The sequence below is a fragment of the Accipiter gentilis genome, unplaced genomic scaffold (genome assembly GCF_929443795.1).
Source record: "Accipiter gentilis unplaced genomic scaffold, bAccGen1.1, whole genome shotgun sequence".
NCBI lineage: Eukaryota > Metazoa > Chordata > Aves > Accipitriformes > Accipitridae > Astur > Astur gentilis.
The window spans coordinates 63,552-82,084 of NW_026060914.1; the positions used below are offsets into that span (position 1 = coordinate 63,552).

Sequence of the window (18,533 nt, forward strand, 5' to 3'; positions counted from 1 at the left end):
AAGGCTTGGGCCTTACAAATGGGTATTTGGGCCCCTGCAATGAGGCTTCAGGACCCTAAAAATGAAGGGGTGGATTGTGGAAACGATTCTTTGGACCCCGAAAATGAGGCATTGGGCCCTAAAACTGAGGTTCGGAGCCTCAAAATTTGAGTTTAGAAACAAGGTTGCGGAGCCTGAAATGGGGCTCTGGAGTTTATAAATAAAGCTTTGGACCATCAAAATGAGGATTTGTTCACAAAAAAGAAGGGTTGGGACGTGAAAAGGAGTATTTGGACAGTCAAAACAAGGCTTTGGGACAGAAAAATGTGTACTTGGGCCTTATAAACGAAGCTGTGTACTCTAAAAAGTGGCCTTCAGTCCTAAAGCGTTCAGTCTTCTATTGGGATGCTCCCTGTGGGACAGGAGGACAATTGCTTTGAGCTGCCTCTATTTCAGGAAGGATTACCTACATTTGCCTTCCATCTGAAATACTGCTTAGTGCAACTTGTTGGGTTGTTTGTTTTTTTTAAAATTGGGGAAGTGTATGTGAACAGCTGAGTGCTAGTATACAGTGAATTACCTTCCCCTGCTGAGAGTAAATGGGTTTAGGAATAAAAATACCCGTTTTGTATTACAAAAATTGGTTCCCTTGAAGATGCAAGTGCTAACTGATGGACTCCTGGCTGACAAAATCTCTTCCCAGCTTGCTTAAACATTAAACAGCCTTCACAGTGGCGTTCAGATGATCTCGTGTGATTTCTTGCAATTAATCATGGTTGACTGAAGCGTACCACTAAAGCATAGTAATGTGTTTTGGTTGTTAAAAAGTAGGAGGAGAAGTTCATGGAGACATCTTCTGTGTCGGGTTTCAATGAGTTCAAGCTATTGTTGTGTCCGGTTGAGAGTTTCTGATGTTATTTTTCCCTCTTTCGGAGGGGGGTGAACATGCCCATCTCGCCCTCCAGGAGCAAGGATGCCATCTCAAGCCCATGCCACCCTCAAAGCTTGCGTCCTGGAGTTGAGCGTGGAGGGGCATCACCCCACGAAGGTTTGGTGTGTTGTAGCAGTCGGTGCTGTGAGGTGGGTGGCAGTGGGGTGGAAGCAGCTGTTGGGGGTTCCGTCATTTGCATAGCCCAGCCCCCCCCGCATGCTTCAGAATGTTGGGGTCCCTGTGGCAGTTTTTGAATGGTCCCTCCCAGTTGGGTCAACAGACCCAGCGCAGCCAGAAGATCCCGTTGGAGCTCCTCTCTCTGGCATAAATCCCTCGGCGTTTGGGCTTGAGAAGAGGTAAAGTTGGAATCTGCAGATCTCCTTAGGTGACCTTCAGGAGCTGTGGGCTGTGGGTGGGGACTGGCTCTCTGTCTCTGGTCCAGCGACTGGTGTCATTGCTCATAGGAAGAGCTTTACCAGGCGACTCTGCCGTTTCCCTTCTTCTGGGGGTTACGGGAGCCGTTTTGGAGGTGAGGGAGATGTGAATTCCCGGTCTTGAGCCAACCTGGATGGAGCAGAGGTGGACTGTGATTTGTCTGACCTCAACAGTGTATCTGTAACGCAGTTGCAATCATCTCTGCCTGCACGACTGGCATGAGGTCCTGTTTTATTTTAAAGGAGACGTAGTGAATAAAATCAGTGAATCTAATGGGCGGTCTTTCTGACCAAATATATAAATGTTTATTTAGGATAAGATAAACGGTCCCTTGAAGCACTGGTTACACGGACTTAACTCTGTGTTGCCTAAAAATGGGACCAAGTTTGGCTCGGCCGTGGGCGTCTACATTAGAGACATCCACGTTTAGTCAGATGAATCACACCCCAGTCTCCTGTGTTCCTCATCAGGTCTCTGGCAACTCTGCTGTTAGCCCTTACTGAAGCCAAGTACAGTCTCTCATTGATTGATAGATTGATTTTAACAGAAAGGAAAGTCAGTCTTAGACATTTGGTTGCGGAAGAAAGTTTGTGTTTGAAGATCGTGCTTGGATCTTTGAGTAGGTCTAATTAGATGCCTTTTCCTCTTTGCTTCATCCCTGATAAGCTTAGGCACTCTCTGTTTGTCCTGTTTCGGAGGACCACTGCCCAAGGCGCGTAGCATTGCACAGGGAGATGCTGCATCTCATTTTGCACTGTGAGTCTTGTTAAGTCATCAGGAATGAAGTACTTTTAGGAGATAAGCTAACTAAATTGCACTCAAGTGAAAAAAGTGCTCTATAACTCCCGAGAAATAGTACTGGATTATAATGAAAACAGAAGTATTTTGAGCAAAAGATGCTTAAAAAGTTAGGTAAAAATGAAGAGCACGGTGCAATTTTTTTAGTTTGGGTTTTTATACATTTTTGATTTAAAGTTTGAATGTAAACAAATCTGCTTGAATTGATGTGGAAAAGATGCTCAAATTGACAAGTATTTCTTTCAAACAAGAATAAGCAAAGTAGCAGCTAGAGAGAGTGTTTTGGCTTTAAAGTGTTTTGTATTTGTGAACCCAAATCTCCAGGCTGCTGGGCAGGGTGAGACCTGTGCCAGCCAATTCATCTTTTAGCTCCAAGTGCCTTTTGATAGAGATGCAGGTCTCCTGGGGATTGTGGGGACGTGCTCCTGCATCTGGAAAAGATGGCTGAGTTCCTGGTGTAAGAAGGGCACTGGGGTTTAGAGGTCAGAGCTGAGGCAGGTATGGAAGATGGCAATAGCTGTGATCATTAGTGCAAAAAATTTCTTTTTGTATATTCAAGCAGGTTTTTTTCTCTCCTCTGCTAATCCAGTGTGGAATATGAGCCAATAAAGAGAAACCGACGCTGTACACGCTGGACACACTTAAGTATTTGTTTTAAAATAGGTGTGAGGTCAAGCTAGAACGTGCTTTGCAATTGGTGTATTTACTGCAGCAAATTTTCTGCTCTTCCTGGCCGTCTTCTGTGGTTTTCAGCCTGCTTCACCTCCACAGAAAGAGATACCATGCGTATGAAAGAGCCGGTTATGCGTCTTCCCTTAGGAGATATTTTTTTGTGCTCTGCTCTTGAGTTACGATCTGAATTATTTATGCCAACATTTCAAATAGCTTTTGGATTCCCTGGTTAAAGTATTCTGAACCTACCCCAGCTACATGTTACAATGCACAAGTCCCACCAACCATCAGTTTTTATTTCATGTCATTTGTCATGAAGTAACACACATTGCAGCCAGAATGCTGTGTTGCTGTTCCATGTTTTTTTTTACAGTAGTTTTCCAGCTGTATTCCTCGTCCCCATGATAAAGAGTGTTGCCAGTATTTCTTTTTATCTTAGAATACACATGGTAAGGATGGTTGCTGGATGTCTCATCCTTTTTAAGGCTGTGAAGGCATGCTCTGACAAGGCCTTTTCCCAGACCCAGGTATTCAGGGATGCAAGGTGTGCCTATCCCCATCAGCTCTGTGAAGGATGTAAGAGAGATTGTGCGCCTGAAGGTTGAATGATGCTTCTGTGTTAGAAGCTGAATTTCCACAAGCAAAAAACAGCTTCCCCGACTCTTTAAGCTGTGTGTCCTTTTAATGCTGCAAAAATGTAAATAATGATCCTTGCGTACATCTTTCTCAATTAAATGTACAGTGGATGTCTTCTCGTTCAGCTAGTCTGGAGCTTAAAAAGCAGCTTAAAAATACTGGACAGGGTAATTTTTGGTGGACATGGCCAGAGCCTGCTTGGAAGAAAATTGGATTGGTTACACCAGTCTTTATGTGAGGCCCAAAGAGAGCCTAAGGTTTTGAGTGCCCTAGAATGCTCTTTTCAAGTAGGTTAACAGGCACATATACACCCTGTAATGACGTAAGGACTCCCCAGAACATCTTCAGGACAGCTATATTTTATGCAAGCCCCTGTTTTCATGCAACCTCAGCTAGCGTTGTGCTGCTCTTTGCAGGGTCGGGTGAGCGGTGTTGTCTTTGGCTGTGTGGGCTTAAATGTGTTTCTAATGTGCGTGTCAAATAATTGCCTGTTAAACAGACTGCCAGTGTGGCTGACGCCAGTGCTTCCGAAGAAGGTGAAATAAAAGCTTTGAAGATAGGGTCCTGCTGCGAATACGACCCAGTCAAGTAAGTGTTGATTGTGTCCCATCTGATCTTTGCAGATCGTGGAAAAATTGCAGAGATGTTTGTTTTAACGAGAGAGACACATGCCTACCTCTGGTTTTCTCTCCCAAACCATTTAGTTACCTGAAGAAACCCTTGGGTCCGCTCCGCCATCATCTACTTGCTTTCACTGCGGAAAACGTGGCCACTACATAAAGAACTGCCCGACAAATGGGGTAAGATTGTGGGGGACTTGTGGTGTTACTTAGTTTTTAATTGTTTTGCCTTGGCAGTTACGTAACAAATACATGAATCCTCATATTAAGAATTGTTTCTGTTGGGGTGAAATGCAGAGGTTGTATGGCAATGTTGCAAAGGCCTTCAAAATTCCAGGGGAAGCTGGAATTAGAAGTGTGAAATTTTCTTTTTCCTAGGTCGTAGACATTCAATATATCCATAGGTCTTTCTGGGTGAACACTCGTGCATGTTTTTATATCTTTCAGTATTAGTGGAAATGTTTCTGTTTTCCACTCTTCTTAATGGCAGTTCACAGTTTTTATTATTTTGTACAAAACCAAGACATTTCTCTCTGCCCCATCTATTGAATATTTGCGTGTTTTAATTGCACTAAGTCCCTGGTTGAGTATTGATGCCATTTAACCGTAGTCACTGAAAGCTCATTTTGCTTCTGTTTTATGTTTCAAAGGCTTCTTGCCAAGTCTAACAGATGGCTGTTGGACTGAGATTTCCTCCCCCTCTGACTTTTCTGAAATCCCATGTGTGAAACAGGCTGAAGTTTTCCTGTTGCTATACAGTGAGAAAATACTGCCGTGTGCTGACAGGAGTGGCTCTTTTAAAATGACCGTGGTAGCACTTCTGGTTTTCCGTCCTGGATCTCCTTTTGTAGAAGCTGTAACATCGACTTCTTGCTTTTATAAAATGTAATTGCTCGGAGACTAACGTTATGCTGAGCCTGCAATTTACATGTATCCTCTGGCAAAGGAGAGGTGGGATTCATTTCACCTGCTTTCTAGCTGTGAAAAGATTAATTTTCTAGTCTGAGCTTCTTTCTTAGTTGCTCCAATGAATGGGAGAGTTCTGCAGAAGGAAGATTGTTCCTCCCTCCCTCTTCTAGTGTTGTGGCTATAGAAAAGTAGTTTAAACTAAGCGCCTACCTTTTAGGAGGCTCATGTGGAGCGAGAAGAATTCCATCTCTTCTCTTGCTTTGAGAAAATGCAAAGCTTGGAAAAGTTTTCCTCTACCCATCTTTAACTCGTTTCTTTTTCCTTCCCCACCCCTCCTCCAGGGAAGCTTATGCTAGAGGAAGGATGGAGAAGCCTCCCTTTTTACCAGAGGAGCCGTCTTCTTCTTCCTCCTCCTCCTCCTCCTCCTCCTCTTCCTCCACCTCAGATGCTCCCGTTCCAGATGAGTTGTCATGTCTCATCTGTAAGGACATAATGACTGATGCAGCTGTTATTCCCTGCTGTGGCAACAGTTATTGTGACAAATGTAAGTGTTACACCCGTGTTTGTTAATTCTAAACATCACATCTGATTTTCTGAAAGCAGAAAGAGGAGGGAACAAAATTACTTTGCTACCAGTTCTATTTTATGCTGAAGTATACCCTGGACGGGAAAGGGCTCTTCTGGTATCAAGGGCGAAAAAAGCCAGGAAGCCTTTTCCCCTTTTTAGGTATCTAGTTAAGTCTTCTTTACAAGCGGAAGGACGAGTATGAGGAGAGTGGCTAACTGTGCAGGGGATTACAGTATTAGACACTGAATGCTTTTAGTTGGTCCACAGCCCTTTGTCTCATACAAAATTATATAGCCGACTCTGGTGACTTAGAGTGGTCTGCAACAAACGGATAGTTAGGCATTTAATCCACATTCTTCTCCACGGGAGAGTTGGTTAAAACCTTCAGAACTCGAACCTCCTAATGGTTTTTTGAACCTATTAATGAGGTTTTTTTGAAACATGTTTTGTTCATTAACCTTGAGGTTGGGGACTTCTCGCTGTACTAGATAGTGGGGAAAAAGACTAGCTGCAACATCAAGACACAGCCTATGCTACATCTGCAGATGTTCCAATGGTGAAATACAAAACTGTATAGTTATTTGCTGCATACTAGAAATTTTTTACACTATTGAACATTTATAGCTTCATGCTCTCAGTTCAAGACTATATTCACCTATTAATCATAGACATGTCTTTATGATTGGTGAGAACCCCTAAAACTTCCTTAGTTTGGCTAAATACTGTTTTGATTATTCTAATTCTATGCAGGTATTAGAACAGCATTACTGGAATCTGAGGAACATATATGCCCAACGTGTCAGGAGACAGATGTTTCACCTGATGCTTTAATTCCCAACAAGTGCATAGGCCAGGTAACATGACGACTTTTACATAAAGTGCTTGTAAGAAAAGGCTCTTTGTAAAAAGCGGAAAGGGAAGAAAATATTAATTTACATCTCCTTAAGCAAGGCGTAATTTGATAAGGCTAAATTGACTTTTCAAATGCACTGTTTGCTGCTGTCACAGAAGCTTACGACTCTTTAGAGATGATCTGGCAAATTCGGGTCCCGCTCTTACTGAACACGATTGCCTCGCTTTCACATTTGGCGTTAACGCTGAAGTACTTGAAATACAGGTCCTCTGAGCTACCAGTCATTAGTATCAGTGTTCAATGTGACGTGTTCATACATCTGTATGTTGGTTTCTTTGAGGATTGATGGCATTTACGGAATACATGAGTAATTTTCCTCTGTGAAGGCTTCTGTTCGTATATCTGCTGAAGTTCCATCGTAGCTTCTTGTAAATGCTTTTCTCCCTCTAGGCTGTGAACAACTTCAAAAATGGAACTAGCTACACAAAAAGGCTCCATCAGCAGATTCAGCAGCAACAGCAGCAGCAGCAGCAGCCGCCACCGCCTCCACCACCACCCATGACTGTTAGACCTCCCGCTGTTCTGGTGAGTGCCGCTGAACCATCTACATCTTCCTCTCTGTCAGTCAGCAGTTTGTTGGAAGAGAAGGTAAGCTTTATTTCAACATATGCAGTGATTCTTATATTGTAGTAGAGCTTCTTTTCCAACTGTCTGCGTTTATTCACAAGGGCTGTCGGCTTCCTGTGCGAAGACAAGCAGCATTAGCAAGTCGTCTGGGCCCCCAAGGACAGTCAATACCCACCACTGGTAAGGAACTGTAACTTTAGAATTCCTTTCAAAACATTATCTTCAGATAAACTGCATGGGATTTTTTGCTTTTTCCTCTCTCCACTCCAAAAGGTCATCCGGGGAGAGGCAGTACAATTGGCTCAGCAGGCGGCAGACCAGGCTGGGAACTGTAAGTATTATATAGAAATTCAATGTATTACTACTTGTAAGCTGTTAAACGAGGCCGTAGCACTTGACTTCTGCAACGGCTGATTCATAGTGAAGTACGTATGCACAGATAGTTGTGGAGAATACAAGTGGTCGTTAATTTTTCAATGGCCTAATTTGAACTGGCTTTAACAAAGGGGATCTGTGCTTGCAGTGAAATTATTTAAAATAAACCTCCAGCACCTGATTGAGAAGAGGACTCTGACAAAGGAAGTCTTTTTTGAGGAAACCAGAATTACCTATCAAAATTAAATACAGTTAAAGGATCAAGTGGAAAGGCACCCTTTTGGTTCCTGGCTGAACAGGACTGTAGAAATTGATTTCCCAGTAGGAGTCAGCCTCCACATTCTTTTTTTCTAACAACTTAGTTGATGCTGATTGAGCAAATTCTTGGAAAAGTCAACACTGCTCTGTTATGACCATTTTGAATGTCTTCAATGTAGTCAGCCCAAATAGCCAAGCTGCTTTCTCTCAGTTGGCGAGAGAGGAGTCTGTTTTATCTGTGACTGCAGGGTCAGGTCAGTCCTTCCTTTTAGTATATATGTGTTCTAGATAGGTAGATTGTAAGGGTGCCCTGTGTTTATAAAATCTTAAGATAAATCAAAACAAACCCCAGGATCCATCCCACAGATTGTCTAAAATCTCCAATCAAGTAAGCAGGAGAATAACAAGTCGGGGACAAGAGCAGGCCAAATACATCATGGTGAGGCAACTATGTAGGAAGCGTACGTGGAAGAAGATGAAAGAAGTTTGGGAGAAGATGAGTTACTATCTGTGCAGTACGTTGCAGATCAGAAGCGTGAAGAAGTGTGGGCACATGCGAGATGGGAGTCTCTTTTAAGCCTGGGCAGCCTCCATCCACAGTCGCAAAGCTGAGTCTGAGGAGAGCAGACTGAGGGAAGTGTTGGGGGTGAGGATGTGGAAGGCAAGTAGGAGGGTCAAGAAATGAGTGTAGTCTCAAATGAACAGAGAGCAGGGAGAAAAAGGCTTCAGTTCAGAACAAGAAGTGCTTGCCACTACACTCCCGCTTCATTGGCTTTCCTTCTGTATTTGTTATGAAAATGGTATCATAAGAAGGAAAATACTTATTAGGAATATTTTGACTTATGAAGTGGAAGTTGACATGCCTATAAAGAAGGCAAGGCAAATTAGGTCAGGGCCTAGTTACACTTGAAAGTAAACAGCCGTTCTGACTGGGGAGAGTAGTTCATAGGACTACAGTCCTAATACCACCCCCCCACCCCCGCCAGCTTTTTGGAAAACGCCTAGAAAAAAAAGTTTGAAAAATGAGCTCATAGAGAAGGGGGGTGGGGGAGCCCACTAGGTGACTAAAAGCTACGTCTGTAGTTGGACAAAGCTACTCTGCGAGAGAGAAATCCATCTTCCCTCAGTGGCAGAGTAAAGGCAACAATTAGAAATCAGGAGTTGTAATAAGCTATCTTTTTAAAATCAAGTGTTGAGGCTGTCCTTTGAGCATTTCCTCATCCCATTCCAGCCAAAGTGGGTCAGATACCTTAAATAGTTCTAAGCGTCTCTTGACTAACCCAGCTCAGATTTGAAGCCATCCATTTGTGAAGTAGGAAAATAGCCGGTTTGAATAATGCCATCATTAATCCCTGTAGCCTTAGGGTCTGGATATGGACTCTTTGACAAGCATGATGAGTTGTAGAGACCTTTTTAATGGGTGTCCCCCTTTTGCTACTAGTGTTTCTGTAGAGACCCTTGATCCATTAAGTACAGTTCTTACCTCCGGTGCCCCTCCTTTCTCTCTCCTGGTTTCAGCTGGTAATGCTCTGCCTGACTGGGCAGTGAGCTAGCGAAAGCAGATTTGAGCACCTTCTACAAGCAGAGCTTAACTTGTGCTGCTCTGCGTGCTGATGTACATCTCTTGGATTTAGATTAAACCAGATGTATGTAGAGCTAAGCCTCTGAGCTATAAAAGTGGAACGCTGTGTTAAGAGCACAAGGCTCTGCTAGCAACGTTAGCTGCAGATTGGTTGATGTTTTCCTTCATCCTCTTCCATAGACAAAACCAAGGTAATGCTGAATTTACTGCAACAACTCTGTTTAACAGACCACTTTGTCCCTGCTCTGCAATCAACTCTAATGTCCTTTCAGAATCAGTAGAAGCACAGCCAATACATTGAACTAAAAGAAGCCAGTGTTAAATTGTCTTGTTTAATGTGATCGGGAAGCTGATGGGAATAACCTTAAGTCAAAAGTGCTGTGAAACTGAAATGGGTCCAAAAAAACTTGTGCTGTACATAGTGTCGCCCTTAGTGGATTTCAAACCTTTTCATTTCCTGGCGATCAGTTCCAACTGTCTAGCGCAATGCAAATAAGCTGTCTTCAGATAGTAGCAACTTGGATCTTTTCTTATATCCACAAGTGATTTTTAAAGAAGTTGCTTCTAAGTTAGGTCAAGTTATCTAAAAACCATAAGCAGGATCTTTCTTCCCTCATTTATATTAATGCTGGGCAAAAGGGCAGAAGCTGATTTGGAAACCTGTAAGTGGAAGGGTGTTTTGCAGTAAGGTGGTGGTTGTTGTTTTGTTGGGTTTTGTTTTTCTCTTTTGTGGAGTCTTCGGTATTTTATTTTCTCCCCCAGTACTCCTAGGCTGCAGAACCAGCCTCCAAGGCACTATGGAATGACTTCTGCAATTAGCTTGGCTCCTCCTACGGATAGAGATTCCATTCATACTCAGAAGCTGCTTGAAGCGATGAAAGCATTGGGGGTATTTGAAGAGGAGGAAGAACTGAATCACAGGTATAACAAGACTGTAAAATTTGTTAATGTCCTGGGGTTTTTTTAGGGCAAACTTAACATGAGTTTTCTTTACAGGCTGGTCGTTCTTGGCAGACTGAATAACTTGGTCAAAGAATGGATTTCAGAACTTGGTGAGAGCCAGGTAAGGTTTTTTGATAGGTTCTTATCAAAACAGCTGAAGCCTTTTAGTTTCTTTCAAAGGCGATACTACTAGGATTTATGCTAAAGTTCAACATTTAACTTCCTTCTTAAGTATCAAGGAGATCTGTAGTAAGAGCCATTGAAATAATGTATAAAAGATCCTTTAGATGAAGACCTTCAAGTCCTTGGGGCACTGAATAAGTTTGTGAAGTGGCTCTGTCAGTTGACTTGTAGCGGTTAACAAAGCTGAAACAAGACATTGTGGGGGGAGACAGATGGTAACAGGGCAGTAAACTTGCCCCAGACAGCCTACAGCACTCAATCTAGTTTGAAATTATTACTCTAGACTTGCCTTTGGTATGGCTCTTAGATGGTGTTCATTTATGTGGGTCTGCTGCAGGGAAGACTGATAATAGGTCTTTGTTTAAACTGATGAAGCGACTGCTACATTACCTACCTTTTTTGTTGTTGTTGTTGTTTGTGAGTTGCCAGGACTCCCTTCAGAAAAACAGAATCAGTCTATTAGACTAACAACTCAGTATGGGAGGGAGAAGACATTGTTTATGGAGGCTGCTGTAGTCTTTCTAAGTAACTTCTATGCTAGTTAAACTTGCACGTAGGTCAACGTGTATCTTCTGTTCTCCAGAAAACTCTTTCTCTTCTACCCACAGAATCTTCCCCCTTCAGTAGTAGCAAATGTTGGTGGCAAAATATTTACATTTGGTTCTTACAGGCTTGGAGTACACACTAAAGGTAAACTTTTGGTGTCTGGTCATAGTTGTAATGTTTGAAAGTGTCTTCCAACAGTAACAGAACAAATGGCATCTCTTTGCAGGTGCTGACATAGACGTGGCTTGTGTTGCTCCTAGACATGTAGAAAGATCGGATTTCTTTCAGTCGTTCTTTGAAAAACTGAAACGTCAGGAGGAAATAAAAAACCTAAGAGTAAGCAAGCTCTCTCCTTGATAGATTGTGCAACTCTGACAATAAGAATATTCCTGTTAAAGACTCCTATTGGTAGTGATTGTCTTACAAACCAAAATTAAAAAGGGCCTTGTTTCTGAGCCCCTTCTAAAATACTGTCTACGCAGCATGAAAGTGTGGAAGTCAAGCTTTTGGTTCCCTTCCCCAGTGACTGTATGTCCGATCCGAATCTCTGTGGTTCACTTCTCTCCTACCCATGGTTTGGGAATGAGTGGGCTATAGTATCAAAAAGCAAGGTTGTGCCTAGGAGCCTTGCTTTCATCCTAGCTGTAGTAAGGGGCTTGGCAAGAAAGTAACTGCATGCAGGTAGAGGAAGGGGCAGCCTGAGAGCTAAGGAAGTTGAATGTGATGTGGAAAGGTTTCTGTCAGTACCTTTGCCATGGTGTTCCTTGGGTGTACTTTAGGACCTCTAATTCATTCTTCTCTGGTCCTGTTCTTCTCTGGCTACTCAGCCCGAGACTTTGTAGAAGAGATGCACAGTCAGCTTTGCATAAAGTCAATAGGAGCTGTGCTGTGAATGTACAAAACTGCCTTGTAAAATGACCCTCCGGTGCATATGCTGTGTACTTTGCATATAGAACCGAACTCCTGAGAAGTGTTTCTCTCAGGCTGGTCTTCCTTGTGCAGACATTTTGAAAGACTTCACGTGCATAGCTAATGAGCCTTTGTTTAGGTGACCGAAGACAGGGTCAGTGGGCTGTGGCACAGTTCTGACGAGTGGGCTACAAAATTGAAAACTGTCCCATAAGGTAGCTGATAGCATCTCAGGCATGGTAGAAAATAAAAATACAGGAGGCTAGTGCGCGCTGTCAAACGCGGACAGAATGTTCTCGATTTCTCTGGATGTTAACCAGGAGTAAGATAGCTACAGAAATGTCTTGCTTTTCTTCCTCACCACCAAGGTAAGTACCTTACAACCTCTGATACTGATGGCTCATTGTGCACTGTTTGTTCATTACAATACGTGATCAGCCTCCGGATCTCTTGGCTAAATAACTTGTTAAAGCTAGTATTATACCGTCTTAGTGCTATACCGCTTGCAGCTTATGAACAATTCTTCTGGTTTGGAAGCAACTCAGTCTTTATACTGAGTAGTTAGCAGTGTAAATTCTGCATTTGATCGTAGTTCAGGAGAAACATTAAAGTAGCAAGCCATGTTTTCTTACACAGTTATCCTCTCCTTTCCAGGCAGTTGAAGATGCATATGTACCAGTTGTCAAGTTTGAGTTTGATGGCATTGAGGTAAGCATTTTTTGGTTTTTTTTAAGTGAGTAAATTTTTTCTTGCTTTGGAATAGGATAACTTTTCCAGGGAGCTGTGACTGTGCTATTTTGGACCGCAAAGTATCCCAGGAGAAGACATTGCAGTAGAATGGGAGCTTATAGGAAAATAAGCCCCTAGGGAGCCTAGCAGGCATGGGAGCATCAGGGACATCTTTTTCTAGGCCTGTGCTGTAGACCAGGGTAGCCTGCTTGAATAGCATTTATCCCTAGGATCATGCAGAGTGGGAGCAGAGGCGGTCTCCTTGCTCAGTCTTCTTAGCTCTGCCAAGCTAGGTATCTACAGAGGGATGTGTACAGTGTAGTTCACTGTACGAATCGTGTGAGCAGACTAAATGTTTTGCTGCACATCCAAAATGAAGTGGTCATGGGACAAACAATCTGGAAAATGGAAAGTGAAAGTACTCATTTGACTCCCGCCTGGGTCTGTCAGCTGCAGGAATCCAGCTATCTTGAATACATCCTATACAATGAATCAAGACCTGCCTGCTGTAGTCCCTAAGCAAGTTACTGCTTGGTATCACTATCACAAAGAGATTTATTCAGTGACCTTTTTGTGGCCTTCATCTGGTACAGACTTTCACAGGATAATCTTCTTGCCTCAGACTGTACTAAAAAGCAGATACTTCAGGATCAAAAGGGCTTACTGCATAAAGGAAATGCTCTCTCCTTTGCTGAAGTATAGTTGAGGTGACTGAACTTAAGTCTTAATTCTGTGAATAATTTTAAGTTCCCTTTTAACTGAAACTCTAAGTCTAGAGTAATCTTTTCCAACTTAAAATGCCCTCTTCCTTTCCCTAGCTTAAAAAGAAAGGGGTGATGCAGTGAAGGCTTTGTAAATAAAATTGGGAACTTCTAGAAATTGTATTGAGTCTTCTGGCAAGTAAATCTCTTGGGAGATGTATCTATAGTCACATAATTCTAAATACAGATGTTAACCACTCTTTTTAGACTTGAGTAACTGTCCCCCACCAGTGTGCTGTTTGCAAACTGCGGGGCATTCTAACGGTTGGCACTTTTTGCCTCTTAAGATTGATCTCGTGTTTGCAAGACTGTCTGTGCCAATTGTTGCTGATAATCTTGATCTCAGAGACAACTCGTGTCTCAGAAGCCTGGATATAAGATGTATACGGAGCTTAAATGGTAAGCATATTTGCACATCTTTAACAAGAAAATGTTACTAAAGTTGGTATGGAATGCACGTTACACACCCCAAGTTTCTGTACAGGATGCAGAAACTGATCCCCTGTATACTTGAGATCTGAGGAGGTGGCGAGTGGGCTTAAATTCAGCTGTTTCAAGTTGTGTGTTTAGATAGACCTGTGTTTCATGTTTCTTCGATTGGGGGGGGGGTGGTGTTCCAGTTTGCTACAGAAACTGCTTCAGGTGAATAGGTAGAGCACTTGATAGAGAAGATTGTGTGGTAGTTCATTAAAAAAAAAAGGATATTTAAAATACCTGAAGCCGAAGTTGCTCACTGTTTAACGCTGACTGGTTTAATTGTTCCTGGCTGTCGAAAGAAACCTAGCTTTCGGAATCCTGTCGAAGGGCCTTACTGACAATTGTTGGCTGTAGTCTAAAGTATGAAAAAGCTGTTGAGGGTACCAGTTACCTGAGGTGATACGGAATGTGTAACCTCTAATTTGTTATGTTATGTGCCTGTAAGATTATGTGTAACCTCTGATTTTTAAGGTAATACAAAGCAAGTAATGCAAACTTGTTTTCATAGACTTGCAGGAGAAACTGTAAGCTATTGATCCAGTACAGCACAGAACTGACTCGTACCTGTTACCAGGAAGTGCTGTACTTCAACTGTTTTTTCTTACAGGCTGCAGAGTTACTGACGAAATCCTGCACCTAGTGCCAAATAAAGAGACCTTCCGGCTCACGCTCCGTGCAATTAAACTGTGGGCAAAACGTGAGTAATGTGATTGTTTGTGATCTTTAAACTTTCCAGAGGCACCTCGTGCTGAAAAAACAATGGCACTAGAAGTCCTTCATCTTTGGATAGCTGTTTAAATATCAGGTTTTAGTTCAAAACCTGTGTTTTAGTTTAGATTCAAGGACTGTCTGTGGGGTAGATTCTGTGGTTTTTTTTAATGGGGGTGGAGTGGGGAGATGAGGGGAGTGCCTACAAGACAAGGTGCTGCACTGCTTACCAGGAACCTGACTAGAAAGGATAAAAAATGCCCAGTGAAGTATAAAAGCTTGATAGATAAGGAATAAGAAAATACCGTTTGCGCATGTGACTAGAGCAAGTGCTAGAAGAATGGCAGAACCTTCTTCTCAAGGGAAGTTGGAGCGAAGCAGTAGCTGTAGCAGTGCAGGCAAATTTCAGAGTAGCGGTATTTTGGGAAGTGGTGTGGTAACGATTCTTTTTCGCATCGCTGTAAGGACCAACAGTTTTGGCCTCGTTGCACTGCAAAAATAACTGACTTGGAGGCTGAAGGGTGCTAGGTATTCTATAGATTGTGAAGGTGGTGCTGTAAATTTGAAGGACTATACTTGGGCATGGGAAGACTACAGGGCAACGACAATGTCTGCATTGTAGGACGTGGCATTTACTCCAACGTGCTGGGATTTCTTGGTGGGGTTTCCTGTGCTGTGCTAGTAGCGAGAACGTGTCAACTCTATCCAAACGCTTTGGCTTCTACTCTGGTGAACAAGTTCTTCTTGGTTTTTTCAGAATGGTAAGAGCTATTGATGACTATTTTGATTTGCGTAAAGCAGTAACACTTTCTGAGGTGGTTCTTTATATAAGATTTAGACCAACACCATTCAGTCCTACCCTGAATTACATGGCAGAGTCAGTGCCTGGCTTTTCTTGTTTAGGGAGTGGCCAAGACCTGTATTGCTGAAACAACAGGAAGAGAGCAATCTTAACTTAGCAGTATGGGACCCCAGGGTATGTAGACATGGAATTTGGAAGCCTTGAACCTTTCTTCTAAGCTAAGCTGCTGGTGCTGAGCACAATTGTTTTAACATCACAGGTGAACCCATCAGACCGATACCTCGTAATGCCTATCATCACCCCAGCCTATCCGCAGCAGAACTCTACGTACAACGTATCTACATCAACGCGAGCGGTAATGGTGGAGGAGTTCAGACATGGTAAAGTTCTTTCCATGCTTATTAACTGCTTAAAAGGTGTCATTCTTGCAATATGAAACCACATTACCTGACTTGGTTATATTCCGTGCGGTGTTGTGCCCTTTTAGGCAGAAGAGTTCTCTGGGAAGTCTACCTGTTGCAGGCAACAAGGGAGCAGTTTTACAATGAACTGTTGTAGTAGGCGTGTATTGTGTCAAGGGAATTCCTGCTTTTTGATCTGTCAATTACTGTTCAAAACCTTTCTCTTGTAAAGTTTCTATCACGCTCTGCTAGTCTTAAAAACAAAATGGTAGTAAGGTTTTCAACCTTAATTGTAGGTCTTGCAGTTACGAATGAGATTCTCCAAGGAAAATCAGGCTGGTCAAAGCTCTTTGAACCACTGGACTTTTTTCAGAAATACAAGTATGTATGAAATCTGTTACCTGAACTTGAAATGATTGCCGTACTGGTTAGCATAGTGACTTTTAGCTTGCAGTCGAAATACAAGATGGCATTGATATGTTTGTTTTTCAGAAGCTGGAGGTAGTCATAGGAATTTTGGTAAGGATAAGTATAGGGAAGATAGAAAAACTGTTTGTGTTTTGCCACTGACACTGTTTTTATTAACAAAAATACCAGCTCTGATACTTAGAATGCAGCAGAACACGATTATGAAGGATGTAATCAGTTTTTCTTCAGTTAATACTGTGCTGCCTGCAGGATATAATGTGTCTTGTCTGGAAGTCATTTTCTATACATTTAAGGCCGTTTTGGTTTCATTTGAAGGAATATCAAGTCCTGAGCTAGAATGTTACTTTTTCTTTTCTTCTAGACATTATATTGTGCTGACTGCTAGTGCCTCTACTAAAGAGCATCACTTAGAGTGGTAAGTCTTGCTTTGAGTGTGGGTTCAATACATCATTGACGCTCAATTCAGTGTTGCGCTTCATTTGGTTAATACAGTTCACAAAACTAAAGTATTTGACTGTGCAGCTCAGCATGGAATACAGTAGGGAGGTAAGTAGACAGTTCCTCAGCAAAACTAAAAGCTTTCTTGTGAAGGGAAGTTAGCGTAAGTAAGTTATCTTGCTGTTTAAGAAGTTAAGCTAAAGACCTAAGTCATGATGAGAAGGAACAAAGAGGGTTAGCGTGCGTATGCTCTGTGCCATCTGGAGAAGCAGACTCCTTAGGAGTCTAAGGAGACTACTTACCCAAGGCTACTTCAGTTAGGAAGATGTTCCTTGTTGCAGAGACTGAAGTAAATGGGGATTACTTGATGTCATCAGATGTGTAGTGGACACTGGAGAGCTTGATCTTTTACTGACTTATAGAGCAGTGGTCTCCAAACTTTTGTGCACTCCTGTGAGCAAAACAAAAAAAAAAAAGTAATTTTTGAACACATAGTTGCAGTCTATGTCTACTTCTTTACAAGTTACGTACGCATTACTGAAGTTCTAATCTTTTCTTCCCGGACCCAGTGGATTGTCTTGTGCACCCCCTGGGGTACATCCCCCTCCGACACTTTGAAGATGACTGTTGTAGAGCCTTAGAAGGCTTGGTTTCATAGCTTTTTTACTGGATGCAATATTTAATTTAGGACTAGACTGCACTCAACGCTAAGTTGCTCTGGTAATGTAGTCCGCCTGTTCCAGAGCCTACTTTTCTCCAGTGAAGTGAAACAAGGCTGTTTAATCGGGGTGAAACCTGACCGTCTGCACAGAGTACCTGAATGCTGATAAATAGTGTTTACTACGTTTTAATCTAGTAGTGTGCTCAGGCATCTTGTGTTTAGTGCTGGAAATGATCCTCTCGGCATGCTTGGTAGTGGATAGGTAAATTGCAGGAGTGCTGATCTACTTTGTGAAAGGTAATGTGAGAACCCCTTCAACTGTGGTTAGAGAAAATGACTGCTGCTGACGTGGTATTTGTCACTGTCTCAAGGCAGACATGCCAGTAATAACTTGTTGAACCTGTGTGAATGGGGTGACTAACTGTGAGTCTTGAAATAAGGGGAAACGGTGAGGAATTAAGGTACTGTAATGTGTGTGGTGTTCTTTTTCTGAAGAAACGAGTGCTTTGCCTGCCTTGCTCAAGTAAGCAAGGAAAATAGCTGTGTGTACCAGACCCCTGTTCTGAGGGCACCTTGGTTATACTTCAGGGTTCGGCTTGCGGTCTAAGGCAAATGATTGAATTCTTGAGCTACCTCTGAAAGACACCTTATTTCCTGTTTAAAAACAGCTCTAGTAGGTAATACCTCTTACCTGAACTTGTTAATTTGTTCACTTAAAAATCGTGTCAGCTACAGCTTGATGTCAGTCGCAGTTAGGTATACAACAAGGAGTTCTGGGCAGAGGGCTTAGAGCCAAATAGTTTTTAATGTGAGATGTTTTAAGTGGAGAAGGCTTATTGTATCTCACAATAAAGATGAGGAAAGTTCTGGCTGCAGTAAAAGCTGACGTTTTTGCAGTGACAGAAATGGCAGCAAACGGGGCTTAGTTTTGCATCTGGGAAAATGAAAAGCAGAAGACAAACTTGCTTCCGTTTGCTATAAGAACAAGTTTAGTTCACCAACTCTTGAATGGATTTGGGAATAGATGGCACATCTCTGTTGTTCATCAACATAAGATACTTGTGAAGAACGTACAGAGTTCTGACTGCTTTCAAGGGTATCAGTGTTTTAGGTAGGAGGGTAAAATGCCAGTACTTCATTTAAAAGAATAGCCTTGGTGGTCATGATACATTTCTTGGGTAAGTCTCTGATGAGACTGTGTTGACTGGATCGTTTGTTTATTAAAGGAACGATATTTTTCAGTTTGGCTGGAAGAGGGTAAACTCTTTTCACAGATCAGTCTGCAAGAAGAATAGCATCTTTAC

At 42.4% G+C, this 18,533-nt stretch overlaps 1 protein-coding gene and 1 long non-coding RNA gene across 9 annotated transcripts in view; both read left to right on the forward strand.

Moving 5' to 3' along the window:
- LOC126037102 (uncharacterized) overlaps positions 1-18,533 on the forward strand; it is a 191,037-nt gene that overhangs the window by 10,240 nt on the left and 162,264 nt on the right. The gene's annotated exons all lie outside the window — the stretch shown is intronic.
- Positions 11,144-13,706, forward strand: LOC126037105 (uncharacterized). Its single transcript, XR_007505510.1, has 3 exons — positions 11,144-11,250; positions 12,478-12,531; positions 13,601-13,706. It is a non-coding gene; the product is annotated as an uncharacterized LOC126037105 (long non-coding RNA).